The sequence below is a fragment of the Pinus tabuliformis genome, chromosome 3_1 (genome assembly GCF_031772625.1).
Source record: "Pinus tabuliformis cultivar Carrire ecotype Pingquan chromosome 3_1, CPIR1, whole genome shotgun sequence".
Taxonomy (NCBI): domain Eukaryota; kingdom Viridiplantae; phylum Streptophyta; class Pinopsida; order Pinales; family Pinaceae; genus Pinus; species Pinus tabuliformis.
In genome coordinates, this window is record NC_142301.1 from 580,918,800 (window position 1) to 580,936,456 (window position 17,657).

The window sequence follows — 17,657 nt, forward strand, 5'->3', positions numbered from 1 at the left end:
GTGTGCTTAATTTTTTAACGCAACAATGTAGTTTGTATTTAAATGAATCAGTGATGTAATTGTTATAATAACACCGAGATGGTTGAATTCATTTTTATTTTCTAAATTTCGGAAACAAGTGCGCATCGATGCCATCTTTTATTTAAATACACTAGTGCGTTTTGGTGCAAGAACACTGATATGATAACATATTTTATATTTTTTGGAATATCGAAAAGCAGAGTGCAGGTATTATTTGAATGCCTTGGTACTGTTACGATTTAAACATATTGATGCGATTTGTTTTGATAAGCGTGCTAGTAGGGTTTAAAAGTTATCTAAAATTTTATTTTCACATAAATTGGCACATTAATATCAAATTATCCTTTAGGACACATCTACATGAATTACAATAGTTCATAATATACATTTCCGTTCAAAGTCGTCTTATTCTTGAAAAATGGTTTAAAAACTATATTGAAATTCACATTGTGGTTATATGGTTCTCGAGATTAATTTTATATATGCACACGAAATTTTATTTCTGATTTTTCTCAAATGCAGGGACAAAATATCAATAATATCAAATGACCAATTCTTAAAATTCTAGCTCATTGCATATTGCTGATCAAATTCCTTCACGAAGTTCTCCCTTTTCATCTCCAGTAAGTTCATATTTTATTTATATTTCGATTATCTGTTTGCTTTTTTTTTAATCTGTGTCAATTTGAATAAAAATGTATCAAAATTTGCAAGATCCCGATTCAAAATCGCATTCAGATGCAGAAAATATTCGTCCATTTCAAAAATATTGAAAGCTCTTATAAAAAGTAGCATATTTTAAAAAGTTGTAGTGAAAATGGACAACCTCTTTGCCCTGCCAATTGGAACATGGCATCTTCCAACCACAATTTTGGATCAACGATGGTAATAATTGTTTAGTATAATGTTATTTCAACAAACTAATTGCATTGAAATACTTACTAATATCATTAATATTGTACTAATGACGTTTACTATTTTTTGAAATTAGGATTCTAGTGATGTTGTGGTGCACCCCACTACAACGTCAACTCAAGAGAAGGATGCATTAAGAGTAAGACTCGGAGAGGAATCATACAAAGAATGGTTGAATCAACCACCTATTCAATCCCCACTATGTCCAGATTCACCAATTAGGAATGACTACAACAATAGTAGTTCTTCATCACAAGTTGGTAATGGAGGCAATTAAATAAAGGTTGGTATAGATGATTACTTACGGGATACGACTGCCATGGAAGCGATGTTGTTAGATGCATTCCAGAACGATGAGCTAGGGGATGATGCTCATATCGTTGATACCTTATTCGAAAACTTGAAATCTGCTTCTACCACCCCTCTCTTTGGACCTAGCGGCAAGTCAAAGCCTACTTAGCTGGGGACAACAATGTTGTACAAATTGAAAAAAAAAATTGGCATGTCAAATGCACGTTTCTTGAAAATATCGAGGTAATTCACCCGCATTATTGATTAAATCCCTTATATTTTGAGAAATCTTGTCACATAATCAACATTAAAAATGGTCAATTTTATGAACATTAAATATTGACATTGTACAAATATATTCCCAACCAACTGCAGGCTATTTAAAGATAAGGTTCTTCCAATATAATGTCTTTCTAGGTAGTTGTGAAGAGGCAAATCAATTGTTGAAAATGTTGGGTGTTGAGTACATATCATGTAATGCATGTTCGAATGATTGTATTCTATATAGAGGAGAATATGCAGACAAAGAGATATATCCAAAATGTGGGCATGACAAGCACTGTAATTCAAACAAAACAGGTAAATCATATGGTCGTCCTCATAAGATATTGACACACATACCTATAATCCGAAGGATTCAAAGACTCTTTCGTTGCTAAGAATTAACCATGTTGTAGGGGTGGCATGCTTCACACCAAAGTGAGTCAGGAGTTATGTGAATCCCAACAGATTCAATAGCCATGAAGCATATAGAGGATATATGGTCTGAAAAATTCAAGGATGAAGTACGAAGTCTACGACTCAACATATCCATGGATAACGTCGACCTATATTCCCTCCAAAACACCAACTATTATGTTTGGCATGTAGTAGTGATGAATAACAATACCCCCATGGTTGTCCGTGAAAAATGAACATCTTATGTTGGCTCTCATAGTCCCTTGTAGAAGACAAATGAAGAATACAGAAGTCTACTTACAATCATTGGTATATGAATTAAAATAATTATGGGAAGGGATACATGTGTGCAATGTATCAAGACACATCACAACAGAGAGGAGTTTTACGTTGTATGGAATATGTGCTTACACCACACACAATTATCTAGGCTTAGGACTTTGCTATGCTAAATTACATTTTTATTGATTTGTTTATATACGTAACAATATTGTTTCACATATTAATTTAATTTTCTGCAATTGTTTTGATCTTCATGGTTGCTATCATGCCGACCCGTATACAATAATTTCGTAGGTCTTATAACAAAAGGGTATCATGGATGTAAATATTGTGGACTTTCTTTGAAGGCTAGGTGGTCTAATCACCTACAAAAACCAATTTATGACTGTTCTAGGGTATTCCTCCAAGAAGACCACCCTTACAGAAGAGAAACATATGCTTTCAATGGTAAACTAGAGAGAACTCAAAGGCTTGCAATAATGACATCAACTGAATGTCTTAGAGTATATGAGAGAGTGAAGGAGGAGTTTGCAAAAATGTTTAATTCAAATGGGGAGCCTATGTTCGATGATACAGAATTATTCGACACATATGTTGAGAAATTTCCCATTGGGATGAAACAAAAAGTTGTCTTTTATGAGCTCCCTTATTGGGAGAATCTTAAGATTGCCCACTTACTAGATGCCATGCATATATTTAAAAATGTTTCATATTCTTTATGGAGGCACATATCATCCAAAGAAAGTGACACATTGACTGTTAGGAGAGCTCTTATGTCTTCAAAAACTAAAAGAAACATTAGCCAAGACAAGAAACTAGAGGAGAGGCTGGTACCTCTTGGTCTTTCAAAGAAGGTGATGTCCCATGGATTTTAAAGAAAGACGATATTTCTTTGGCAAAGGAGGTTATAATGAGTGTGAGGGCGCCTTCTTTATACAGGTCTTCACTACGATACTACTTCATTGTAGAAGACCGTTTGTCAAGGTTAAAATCGCATGACCATTTGAACCTTCTAAAGGTACGTATGAAAAGACATGAATTTATTATTAATTTTTTTTTATTTTTATGTAATGGGATATCTTATAATTAATTTTTATATAATATAGTATTTACTATTGAATATCATTATCTTCTGCTCATGCGTGGGTGTGTGAAACATGACTTCCCCCAATACCTATGATGAGCCATATCTAAATTATCTACATTTGTACGTTGGATCACATCAAAGGAGATTCATATGGCTATCATTCCACGGTGCTGTCAAGAGATAACTGAGATTGTTTGTATGTTTGAGAAGGAACTACTGAAGAGTTTCATGGATTTACAAGTTCATCTTCTAATTCACCTAATAGATGAGGTTGAATTAATTGGGCTGGTTTCTTGTCGTTGGATGTTCTTCTTAGAGAGGTAAATAAAGAAATTGAAAGGTTTTTTTTCAACAAAGTACAAAACCCGAGGGGTATATATCGTATGAGTCTTTCTATTATGCCAGTGAGTACATCAAGTAAATCGATAACACACTAGGTGCAACCATTTGGCACATAAAAAGGGATGAAGACAAAAGAGAAGGGGAGCTTCTCGAAACAAATAGAAAGAGACACATGATAAAGAGTAAGCGACTTATCATTTGTCAAATTTCTACATAGTAACTATTCATACTGAACTTCATATTAATGCATATTTAATCTCATACGTAGTATATATATGTTTGTTTGGTTTCATCAGCGAATTTAAAATTAAATCCATCAACATATTCATTCTTGACAATATGGAAGCGAAACAACTGTGGGTCACATTGTATAAACAAAAGAGGAGGAAATGGGACATTGTCAGGAAAGAATTCAAATGGTTGAATGTTAAAAGTGTGCCTTATCCGAACCATTTAAAAAAAATATGCCAATGACATGTCCTAACAATTGGGTTTCTGATCAAGTCAAAGAGAAATACGATGCATCTAGTCATTTCCCGCGTGCTTAAGAGGATGCACTAAACATAGTGATTGGGTACAACAACTCAGTAATTGTAATCTCTTTATGTACAATTTTAACTTCATACGACACCTTTGAATTGTAACATCAATATATATATTTTTAATTATGTTTGGGTTATTAGACACATGACACTGTGATTTTTTCACTTTTTTATAGGTGCATTTGTTCCCATCTATGTGGGCATATATACACAATCTTCAAACAAAGGATGCTGATGATGGATGCATGACACGAGATTGTGGAGTGGAAGCCAAGTTTGACCAATCTATTCATGCTAGCCACCGCGATCAAAACCTACTGCAAGGGACGCTAGGTTAAGTTGGAAAGATATAAGAGATCATTCAAGTGGACTTCTCTTCGTTCCAATGTGTTATTTTTAGGTGAAAGTGGCGGGACACCTTTGATCAGAATAATCTAAAAGAAGATCACAATAATGGGCTAATATCTATCAACTCTAGAAATATGTGGCATGAAACTGGAGAGCCATATGTTTTCCCAAAACACTACAACTTGGTGTTTTTTTACCCATATGTGTTGAATAGGGATTGGTGGTTCATATTAAGACACGACTCTAGATCAAAACATATTTTTGAGAACAACAATGTCATCATGCCAAGCAAGAAAGATAACCAGGGTGATGAAAATGGAGAGTGATATGTACTTATGTTATTTCATCATTTATATTATTGTTGTATGTTTTTGTTTTCTTTATTTCGCTAATTATATTATTTTTTTATTCGTTTTGTTGACATTTTATAATATAATTGGTAAGATCCACAAATGTTTTTACACATTTTTTTTTTGCAGCAGAAACGTTTTTACACTTAAAACTAAGTATTTCCAATTGTGTACAATATATATATATATATATATATATATATATATATATATATATGATAATAAGGATTCAAGGTCACGATTCTTCTCAAATAGGAAAATGAGAAGAAAATAGTGAATTTAGAAACAAAATTGAAGATTTAGTCTCGATTTAGATACTTATTATTTTATTAATCACTACACATGTTTTTTCTTCTTGTTGATGAGATGCAATAGGAACTGCTGTGATTGGAATGGCTGCTAGCTATGTTGACTGTTCTCTTTCCTTAAGCAGTTTCTCCATCTCAGTTTCCATCTCCTTGATCTGCCCATTCTGTTCAATAATAATCCTGAACATGTCTTCTTTTTCTTTCTCTAGCTGTCCAACTTCTTTTGTCTGTGGGTCTTCAGTGGATGGAAGCTTGAGTTGTTTCTTTAGAGCTGCAATGTCAGCATTCTTTCTTCTAATAATCTCCTTTGCAACTTTCACATTGCTGGGATCATATCCTAGTTTGATTACTAGATCCTCTAAAGACTTGATTTTTGTGTCTTTAGCTAAGGAAGATATTTTTTCTAGTTTGAGTTGGGACTGAATGTTATTGACCGAAGCTTGCAGCCTGGAAGCTTCCATTGCTAAATTTGTCAAGGTAAAATATAACATCTCCCCTGTTTGCTTGTGCAAGTCCATCTGATCAATTGGATGGATTTGATCAACATTGAAGGAAAATATGGATTTTTTGTAATCATCTAGAGTTTTGGGGAAAGGAACCTTAGCCTAGAGGAAGGCTATCTACATCTTTCCTTCCTCTGTGTCAAAGGCAGAGAGAAGCCTATGCTGTGAGGATGTTGTCTGTTTCCAAAACTATGAATAAGTTGTAGCTTTTAGCATCTCATTCTTCTTTTCAATATCTCTATACTTGGCATATATATTTGGTTCATTTGGCCATGAACTAATTCCCCTGACTGAGAGTTATCCAATGGGTCTTGGGAGGCCGAAGAGGATGGAGATCCTACAAAAATATCTTCATTCTTGGTAGAAATATGGGGGGCTGTCAAAACAATAGTGGATTGAATATTTTCCTCCTCCGAACATTCTCCTGCTGGATTGACTTTCTGTCTCTTCTTGTAAATTTTGAATTCCTTTCCCTAGATTTCTATGACTAAAGGGGAAAGATATTCTCTTGGCCTCTTGTCTTGCTTCTCCTGTGGTGTTGGAGTCTATGATGTTGTTGTTGAGAGTACTTGTTCTTCTGCCTCCTGTAAAGTATTCTCCTGCCATTGATCCTGATTCATATACTTTTCTATTTCTGGCCTGGGAGTATGAGTGTAGGGAGTAGTCTTCTGTTCTACTCTCAACTTTGAAATTATTCCCAAGGGGTCATATGACCAGGTAAAGCTAAGTTTAAAATTCATCTACTTAAGGAGAATATATGCTTCTTTGGTTGTTGTCCTGGCATTGCAAATAAAAGGCCCAACCTGTGTTTTAATCTTGAATTGAGATTTCTTCTTGGTTGCCACAAAGTGCAACTCATCCATGTTAATCATCTGTCTAATATATTCTAGTGAAAAAATTCTCATAGGGACAAACTTGGGCAACCTGTATGGAGGCAATTCACACCCATACACTATGATCTCAGTTTAATTCTGGTACAGGTACCAATCACTTGTCTTGGTTTTCTCACTGAGGTGTAGAAATCTTTTTATCTCAGGTCCTATCCTTAGTTCAACATCACTATTCAATAGGCAAGATATTGTATACAAAAATTGGTCAACATACTCACTGAAGGTGAATTCATTGGTATGCTTCCTTACCAAGGAAGTCCAATGAATCTCAATTTGAGCATTTCCTTGTTCATCCAATTTCTGTGATGGAAATTGAAACGTGTCTGCCCAATGGAATAAAAACAAATAGATTAGAACTGAAGCATACTTAAAAACTCCTTCTGTAGAAAAATTTAGGAACTATTCATGGATGGCATCTGCTAGGAACTCACTGTAGTTGAAGATGATTGAGGGATTTTCACCTATTGAGAAGACTGATAAAAACCCTATGATGGCCTCATCAACCCACTGATCGGATTGATAGCCTAGTAAGCAAGAAACTATGGAGATAATCTGCTTTGTCATTTTAGGGAACATGGAGGATGAATAGGGGGGATTTTTCTTAGGCAATTGGGCATCCTCAGGGAGAAATGTTTCAAAGATCTTTGCTCTGTGAGGGAAAGTGAGGTTCTTGTAGAATTCCATGAGGGAATCTACTAAAAAAGGTTTCAGAGAGGCAAAATTCTGAATCTGAAGCATTTGGGAAATGGAATCAGAGGTAATTGTGAAAAGAATATCATTATTTTGGGCTACAATTTCCCTCTAACTGGGAATGTATCGGAAGTGGCACCATGAAACAAATTCAGGGAAATGGTGGGTTTGAGGAAAATTGAATTGGGGTAGGAAGGAGTCCCACAAACCCAATTCATCATTGAAATCAATAAACTTTTATCTTAACCAGTTGTGGAGTTCGTAAAGGTTGAACACACAATTGGTTTCAATAATTTTAACCAGAGGCTGATGGTCCAAGTCAATTATAGGGGGTAGAAGGGGGTTTTCAACTATGGATTTGGATTTACCCTTAGATGGCATACTGGAAAGAAAATAATTGGAAAATTGAAATTACCCGGGAATTGCGTGGACAAACACTGGTGGCTTGGTGACTAGTTACAGTGGCACTCTGACTTGATGACAGGTTCTTTGTTTCAATGCGTTGGAATAATAAAGGGGAAGGCCAAGATAACATGTTTAGGATTTATTTATAAGCAAACTCATTTACCATTGGGATTAAGCCGTTTAATGGAAGGAGTTCATTAATATGGGAATGTGTAGGTTATTAAATGCTTGTTTTAATGGTTTGGTGACAGGTGAAATAGAGAAGTTCCATGTGGCAGGAGTGTATTGGCGTGGAGCGAGAAGGGATCTGACAACGAAGGGAGCAGAGTGGAGGAGAAGTGGATGAGGAGGTGCCATGTGGCGAGACAAGATGGAGCAAAGTGGGGATGAGAAGCGCCACTTGGTAGAAGAGGAGTGGATTGAGGGAGTGTGGGGTCAACGATCATTTTAGGCGAGAACTGGAAAAGGTGGATTTCGGAGGGGGGGTGGGTTGTAAGCTGTTTTGGGCCCAGGGGGGGGGGGGTCAGAAGTCGGCTTGGGGGCGACACATTGCACACAAACGGTATGTGCGGGAAACAACTTTTTGGACCCCAGCCCTTAATTAACTATCGGAGGGCCCATTGGGGGGGGTGGGGGTGGCATTTGAAGTCATCAACCATCATTGATCTAAGTGGGTGAGATCCCGACCCTTTATTTCAAGGCGACTCTTATTACAAAACGACAAATGTGTCGTATCACAAATTTTTTATTATTTACTAATCACGATTATACAATGCAATCAAATAATTAAACTAACTTAACTCAGTTTATTTAAACTAATCTAATGACGCTTAAATGGTGCGATTAAATATTTAAACATGTTTTTAACTCTAATGTAGCATTCAAAGTAGCTGCACATGATTTTTTGATTTTTCTAAAGGTATTTCATCATATATTTTTAGTTTTTGAAATGAAGTGGCATTTGAACTGACTCACTTATTGGGGCTATTTTCATTTTTTCATATTTTTTTATTTCTTTTATTTTTTCACATATATATATCCTTTTTTTTGTATCCCCTTTCATTTTTTTTCTTGGAAATAATTTGCAGAATGAAACATTATTTACAATATTTAATATAAATATCAACAGATAATCATCAATTTATCCCATAAAATATAAGACCCCAACATAAGTAACAAATTAATTGTCACTTTATGCCTAGTATGCCTAGCACCAACCCTAAATCTTTTTATTTCCAGATACACAACTACTAGATTCTTGAGTTTCTATCATTTTTTTGTATCTTAATAAACTACAGAACACCCCAACATCAGATGCAAAGTTTCTTTTTAAAAGGGAAACCCAACATATAATGCCTTGAAAGTTTCTTTAGACAATTTCAGTCAATCATTTTTCAAGACTTGATATAATCTGTTTCATGCATCAAGTAATTTATGTTGAAGCATGTGAAAGTGGAAGCATTTTTGAGGCCTACATCAAGAGGGCATGAATATATATGTTACAACAAGGTCTAATGCAATAGAAAACAATTATCCAACCTACTGTCTTGAGATGGAGCCCTCTCCTCCTCTTGAATATGACACCTGACTTGGAGACTTGTATAATGTAGCTTGGATGGAAGACAAGTTTGGCCATGGTGATTAGACAACTTTTGGATTTCAATTTTGCTTATCCCCATTGAAATGCTTTCACTAAGGGTCTGTATATTGACTTACCTTTTCTGTTTTTGAAGAGAATTTGTAATTGCAAAATCCATTTTTGAAACTTTTTTGAAAACTTATTCAAGTGGTATATAACATTGATAGCTTCCAATCTAATCTTAGAACATTGATCAATTCAATTCCTTGTTTTGTAAAAATAATTTTGTAGTTGGTTATTTTATTGCAAAATTAAATCTGTAGTTTATTGCTCATACACAATGTTCTTGTGTGCTCTTCGAGATCTAAAGAGATGGTAAGTAACACAAACTAATTGTCACTTTTTGGTTTTCAAATTTACAGGTTTCGTGCTGGAAGTATGTACCTAGTACCAACCCTAAATTGTTTTGTATTTCCAGACACACAACTACCAACTTTTTTAGAGAAGTGGATGTTGTTTTCCCATAAGTTCTACATCAAAAAATGAAAGGCAATTTTTGTTGGTCTATGTTGCCCCTGATTTAACATGTCTAGGTGTAGTTCTTTAGCCAACTTATATGGTATTTGAGGGCTGTTTGAAGAGGTGTAACAACATATGAGGCACTTTTTTGAAGACCAAGCACACTATCTAGACCAGGATATGGGGCACATCTATGATATAACCAACAACCTGGGCACATTTTCTAGGGTTGTTATGTTCCTCAGTTACAACAGAAAAGAGAGCATTCTTAACCATTCTTTCTAATGCCCGCTGACTAGGTAGAGAGAGCGCATTACTTAATATCTGCTATACCCATTTGTTGAGATACCCCTTATTCAGGGATTAAAACAACAATTACTCTATTAGCAAGTGTTTTTCAAATCAATCAAGGCAGTGTGTCAACTCATAATCCATCCTTAGCTTCACTGCATCTATTAATCTATTATGTCTGATATATAAAGTGAGACCCTCAATTCATAGCAAACTGGAAAGGGCCCAACATTTAAACTATGAAACGAAACTGTATCTAAATATGATACATTCTCCAAAACATTGACCTATATCTATGATACTATGTGTAACCTCTGAAATATGGTGGCAGGGACTTGTTGCCTCGCAATCTTCCTTGTTTGAATTAAATTTGGTGTAAACTTTTTATGTTATATTCCGATGATCATACTTATCGTAACAAATTTTATATTTTATATTTTGATAGTTATTTTTCCTCTCGAACATGATATATTAAAGATATTTAATAGTTGGAAATATATAATTGAATGATATAAATATTTGAAAATGAATAACAATAATATTTATATATGATAGGTATAAACAATTAAAGTATTGTAAAATAAGTTAACGATAGGTATATGGATGAAGTATAATAGGTTAAGGTAGTGTAACAGATAATGGGCATAAAGAATTAAAGTATTGTAAAATATGTTAACGATAGGTACATGGATAAAAAATAATAAGTTAAGGTAGTGAAATAGATAATGGGCATAAATAATCAAAATATTGTAAAATAAGTTAACAATGGGTATATGGTTAATGTAGTGAAATGATAAAATTTAAGGGGTTTTTGTTTTTTGTTTTCTTAATTGAATAATGAAAATAAAATTTATTGGTATTTTTTTATATAGTAATAACAAAATATTAGTGTCATTTTCCATGTATATATATATATATATATATATATATATATAACCAACGCCTTTAATATTAAGTAGTGTTTTAACAATACATTTAATCACCATTTATTTAAAGCTATTTGAGCTACTAAATTTGATATTTAACATTCTTTTTCTATTTTGTTTTAATTATTAAATTTAGTATAATAATAAGAAAAATAGAAAAGTCAATTGGGGTTACTTTTGGTGTTTCGGAAAAATGGTTGCTATCACTCTCACCCGAATTTGATTCCTTACGAGTGACATGACGAAGAGAAATATTCCCTAAGAGAGAGGATCATTTCCCTTGACAAAAATAAATAACTTTAAATCTTTTATGTTTTTTTTTTGTTTTTCAATAATATCACTATAATTTTGCAATATAATTATTGGCAAAATCATAACTTTATATTATATAAATTATATTTTTAATTACATAAATTAATTTAAGTCATCTAAAACCTTTAAGATACCATGATTATGTCTTCTTCTTCTTCTTCTTCTTTAATTTTAATTTTGTTTTGCATAGAAAAAGACGCATAAATTTATTAATAGTGAGGAAAATTAAAATTACATTCTACCTATGCTATGAGGCATTCCACAATTGAGTGTCGCGCAGGCATAGAGCTAATAAAACAACAATACAACAAGAAAATTACAGGCTACACATACAATGGAAGTAGACATTGAAAAATAAACATTTTCCATGCTAACCTGACTTTTTATCCTTCTTTTTCTACACCTTGTGCCAACCATCTGACGTTGGTTCAATAGGAACCAATGGCAATGCTCTATCTGCATCCACCTGGGGGATTCTTTATCAGAGTCTAAACTTTCTGAGAAATGGCCTCTTTTGGAACCCTCGAGCCCATTCGAAGTCTGCATAACGACAAGGGGAGATCCTTGCTGGATTTGAATGGTATGTCCTATCTATGCCAAGGAGATCTCTTCTGGATGCTGACAACACTGAATCTTGAGTCCTCAACTCTTAATCCTCAATACTATACATTTAAACTTTTAATGACTCTCCACCAATTAATCTTAAAATTATATACATGAACCCTTATTCCTAAGTGCTAAACTTTTAACTCTCAATATTATACATTAAACTTATAATGATCCATACACAACTATGGATATTCTATTGGAGAGTTTGTCACAACAATTCTAATAAAAATACACTGAAATTCAAAATCTATACTATAAGGGTTATTTTTTCTTAGATTTTTTGGATTTATTAAATTGTTGTTTTCTACTTATGCATGTAATATATAAATTGCAGAGCCCCGATGGGGGTGTATCAACATTTGGTAGGCTCACCTCGGAGTACATCTCACAAGGCATGTGGTAGGTGTAATTATGTTGAACCATAAAGTGATGCGATGGGTTGTTGGTCGGTTGAACCCTCCAAACCCGCCTTTGGCTGTTATATTCAGTGGTGGTGATAGCATAACGATGGTTGTTTCTTGGGCGATGAAATCTGTGTGTAGGGCAGCGGAAGAGAGAGTTAAAGGCCGAGCGAGCTTGCCAAGGCCATGGGGTAGCTGGGCCTCTGTGGAGTGTTCGGATTTTGGCATCGTGGCTTCTCTGTCAGTGTAGTGTGCGTTCATATGGGACCCTGGTTCGTTTGGAGGTTTTATTCCTCTTTGGTGTGTTAAGGTTGGGTATGAAGGGTGGAACCCTGGGAGTCGCTGCAAGAGGGATGTCATAGTTTGGTGGGTTCTCGCTGGTCTGCAGTGTCTTTTTTTTATCAGGTTAATGTATGTCCCTTTGGTGCGGTTGTTGGTGGTGGCTTGGAATTCAACGTTGCCCATTGCCTTGTGGGAGGAATGGCTCTGTTGGTGGCCACATTTGATTTTTGAAGATAACTCTCTCATCATCGGTCAGGGTCTGTGGTGGCACTTGTTCATATAGAGTCTCTTAAGCAAATTCAACAAAGGAGGGTGTGTTTCTGGTCGCGGGGCAATGTATAATTCCCTAGTTACTTGTCTCCTAGTGGTGTGTACTGAAGAATTGAGAGAGTCGTTGAGTGTGTGGTTGTATGATTTTGGGCTGAGACTTGTGGTAAACCCTCCCCTATTTTTCCTATGGATTGATAGCGACGTAGCGTCATTTAGGAGATTCAATGACGTTGTTTTAGCCCAACTTTGTTTGGAGGCTAGGATTGGTTAGTGCTATAAGGCCACGACGGGTCATGTGTGGTATTGTTCATGGGAGCTAGGGTGTGTGCAATTGGTTGTCTCCTCCTGGGAGGTTTTTCCCTCTTTGGTCATTCTGGGTGGCGGTTTTTGGGAGTGGCCAATCATGCTACGACAACGTGGGAGGCCCCGTCGTGGAGGGGGGAATCAGGGACATGCTCAATAACAACACAATGGTTCAAGCTCGACTACAGAAAATACAGTCAATGGTGAATGAGCGGATGTGGTTGCTCAACATTGTGAGTGTTCGCTAGGGAGAGTGGAGGCTCCAACCTCGTTGGAAACTATTGCAGATAAGTTGAGAGGCATCCAGGCCAACCTGGACATCATGGGAGATCACCGTACAAAGACTGGAACAAATTGGTGGCCTATTTTAATGACATCCAATTCTGCCTCAATGAAACTATGGAGCTGCTTGAGAGTATTCGTCGCAATGAGAGGCGCCTCAATGATCACTCGCGTGATCTGTAGGTCCAATTGGAACACATTGATTTCCATATGCATGAGCGACTCGACTTCCATATAGGCCCTCCTAGACTTTCGCCTCACCACCCTCCGTGACATGTTTATCTCAAGTTATTGGTATTTTTTGTCATATTTTTGTAACGTAAGGCTAGAAAGCCTATTAGAAATAATGGTTATCTAGTTGTATTTTCTGTTATCTCTGGCACCCCTAGCTCTCCCCTCTGTTTGTAGTGTACCTAAGGGGGCCATGCAACCTATTTTTGTACTCTAGATTTATAAGACTAACCCTTTGAGAGTCTTCTTCATCATGGTTATGTGGCTAGCCCCTTTTCTTGTTGATGTTTGTAGCTCAAGCAAGTAAGTCTACACGAGCCTAAGTGTCTGAGCGTGCAAAATGAATGTAATGGACCCTTGAACCTTAGTAATTACTTTAATAACTAAAGTAATTATTTCATAAGGAAAAGTGAGTTTAATCTAATTTGATACAAAGGTTATTTGCATTAGTGGATCTCAACGATCAATCTCAAGTAAGACGAGATCTAATCTCAGTCCAATCACTTTGGAGATTAGAGTTATGGATTCAGTCATAACTCAAGCTTATAAAATAAGCGTTAGGCTAAGGGAGAAAACTCAACAACACATAGGGGCACTAGGCATTGAGAGTGGAATCTTAGTAATGGGTGGAGGACTTCTACTCAAGTATGCTAGGTTTGAGGAAGTTGCAAAGGGGGCAACAAGGAGATCTAGATCAACCAAGTCTGGGGCTTGCTAAACTAGATCAAATCTAGATTGTTGTATGTATTTACCTTAGAATAAGACATTATCCCAGTAAGGAAGCCTAAGTTTTGGTTAATAAAATGAATACCTGTGATCAAGTAGAAATTTTGTATGTATGTCTATGTGAGATTGGTTAATTTAATGTGCTTCTACTAAATTTTCTTTACGTTAACAACTCAATTGTGCTTTTATTCAATACATGTAAATTTTCTAGGAAATAATTGCCAGGTACTCGGTTTAAAAATTAACATTTCCATGAGTAATGGGGCTAATGTGGCATCATCTTGAACCATGGTGGACAAAAGAGGAAGGTCAACTTCTTGGTGGCATAACATTTGCATACAAACTTCGCTTTAGGTGTTTATTATGTCATTGAAAAGGCATCTTAATGTAGAACATTGGTAAGGTGTCTGGCGAAAGAAAGAGTTTTTGGACCCCAAAATCTTCATTAAACGCCTCAAAGTGCCTTTGGAGGGTTTTAAACACCAACTCACCAAACTGAGACTTGCCAGTAAAAGTAGTCTCGTGAGTTGATTCCTCCAATTTTCCACTCTAAAAGCATCAAGATAGATAACACATAATACAATGATACAACCCAGATCACTTAATCCACAATCCTTATTACTATGCCCTTAACTATTAACCCCTAAGTCTCAACGCTATACTTTAAACCCTTAACCCAAACCATTAACATTTAAACTTAAAACCTAAACATTTTAGCCTTAACCTATAACTTTAGTTTTAATAATAAACCATATCTTTAGTTTTAACAATAAAATTGTTGAACATTAATCCTTTCCCCCAAAACTTTATCTTTAACCCTCAATCCCCAATTTTATTCTTTAACTCTAAACCCTAAATGTTTAGCCATTATCCTAAACCTAACTTTTAACCCTCAAAGCTATACCTTAAATCCTTAGTAAAAATGTTCAAAACATATGTATTCATAAACTTACGAAAAATACCCCTAGTTTAGTGTGAAAATTCCTACACTCTGAAGGAACCCCTACTGTAGCAAAACTGAATCTACTTCTCCTAGTTGTTTTTTAACATACACTAACCAAGTTATTCTTCAGAATACTGAAGCAAATTACTCTGCAACCTACACTAATTAAATATTTGATCTCATGAAACATAAACTAGAGAAAAGAATAAGATACATAGGACACTTATTTTTGGACACAATAATCCCTGGAAAAACCCAATGCAGGAAAACCGGTGCAACAACTCCGAGGGCTTATTATTATGCATAAGAAATATCTGAATACAAATCTAGGATGCTCATATAACAATCCTTTACAGAGAATACTGGTGGAAAATTTGAGTGAGTTTTACCTCACTTCACCCAATAGAATTCCGGCTTATCCGACATAAGACTGGCTAACCCCGACTATTTCTGTGCTGACTTTGCGTCAGCCCTGTGTCACCTTCCCTGCTCTCTGCATTAGGTATTTCGACAGTTCCGACAGTTCCCGGCAGTTCTGGATTCTATGTGACAAACAACTTTTTTGCGTCAGCTCTCTCAGCTACTGCGCTGCCTCTGCGTCAGGTCTCTTGACTATTCTGGCAGCTCTCGATAGTTCTGGTAGTTCCCAACAGTTTCGACAGTTCTGGATTATGCATGACAAGCAACTTTTCTGCGTCAGCTCTCCCGACTATTGCGCTTCCTCTATGCAAGCTCTTTTCGCCTCTCTGTTCTGTATTTCTGGAAATTCCTTCTCCCAGATTTTCTCTGCCCCTCAACTACAAGATCTCCCCAATCAATTTTCATCCTGAAAACTTCTCACTTCAGAAAATCGTTTTCCTTAATCTCTGTGTGTGTGTTTCCAAATGAACCCCAAGCCTCCATTTTATACTTTTCTCGTTAAGTCTTCAACAACCGAGATTAAGTCTCTAATCAACAGTTAAGATTAAAACATGACTTGATCTGCCTTTTAGATCATTCTCTTCCATATTTTGATTAATACCCATTAATATTTTAATTTCCCTAAGTTTATATTTAAGAACCCTATTAAAAATATTAATTATTTTAATAAAATACAATTCGGGTGGAATTTCACCAAACAATTTCTGGGTTCTTTAGAACTCATGTGCCTTAGCTTCTCCACCAATTTTCAAGGCTAGATCACTTCCAATGCTACCAAAGAATAGCATTTATAAGTTACCACACACTCTTCTTAATTACCTAATGACTTACTAGTAAATTAATATATAATATACAATTATCCATTATTGAAAAACTTTACATTTTTTATAAAACAACATAACAATAATAAATTAATTTATCTCTTATATAATTTTAAAGTTACCTGTAACAATTATTGATGTTATACCAAAATATATATTGAGATAATTAAATACTTCTTGTATGCACTCATGTGGTATTTTCCAAACTACTAAGGTGACACCCTTTGTCCTTAACCTTAAACCTAATCATAAGTTACAATATATAATTCCTTAATAATTATTCTTGAATCTACATTCTTATCTTTTAACATGATCCTAGAACCTTACCCTTTAATCCCAAACCTTAAATCTTAACTCTAATCCTTTATCCCATTACATTAACCGCTTGCTCATAACCTTACACTTTTTATCCTCACACCCCTAATATTAGCTGATCACTTAAGGCTATTACCAATTTTGGAGATAAAGTTATAGGGTAAATGCCCTCTGAGTTTTGAGAAGTGATAATTCATATGACTAAGCATTTTAAAAGTATAAAAGTGGATTATCAACACTATAATATATCGTACATAAATTAAGGTAATATAAGAATAATATTTTCATGACAAACCATTTCCAACATAGTAAAAGTAACGTATAACACATAATTGGGGTAGATGAAATGAAATGTACCACATTTGTAGAGAACTTGACAAGATAATTTAATTAACTCCTAAAGTTGAGATCAAAACAACACTTACAATTATATACTTTAAACTCAAAGTCATAGATTACACTAGCTACGTTCCCATGGGTTCTTTGTGGAATCTTGTATATTCTCAAATGACAATTGTTTGTAAAAATATTTCATGGTATTTGGAAAAATAAATGTGTTCATCCAAATGGATTGGGATGGGCTCATGTGGACCAAATTGTAATGACCTTGAGGGGTCGTATATTAGGTTAAGACATTCAGGAAAATCCCTACCCAACACCCCCACCACATCACTAAGTCACCCTTCTCTCTTCTTTGGTGGCAGTGATCCAGAAGAACCCATAGGTGAACCTCCAGAGATATACGAAGATCCTATAACAAAAGAAGAGCAAGAAA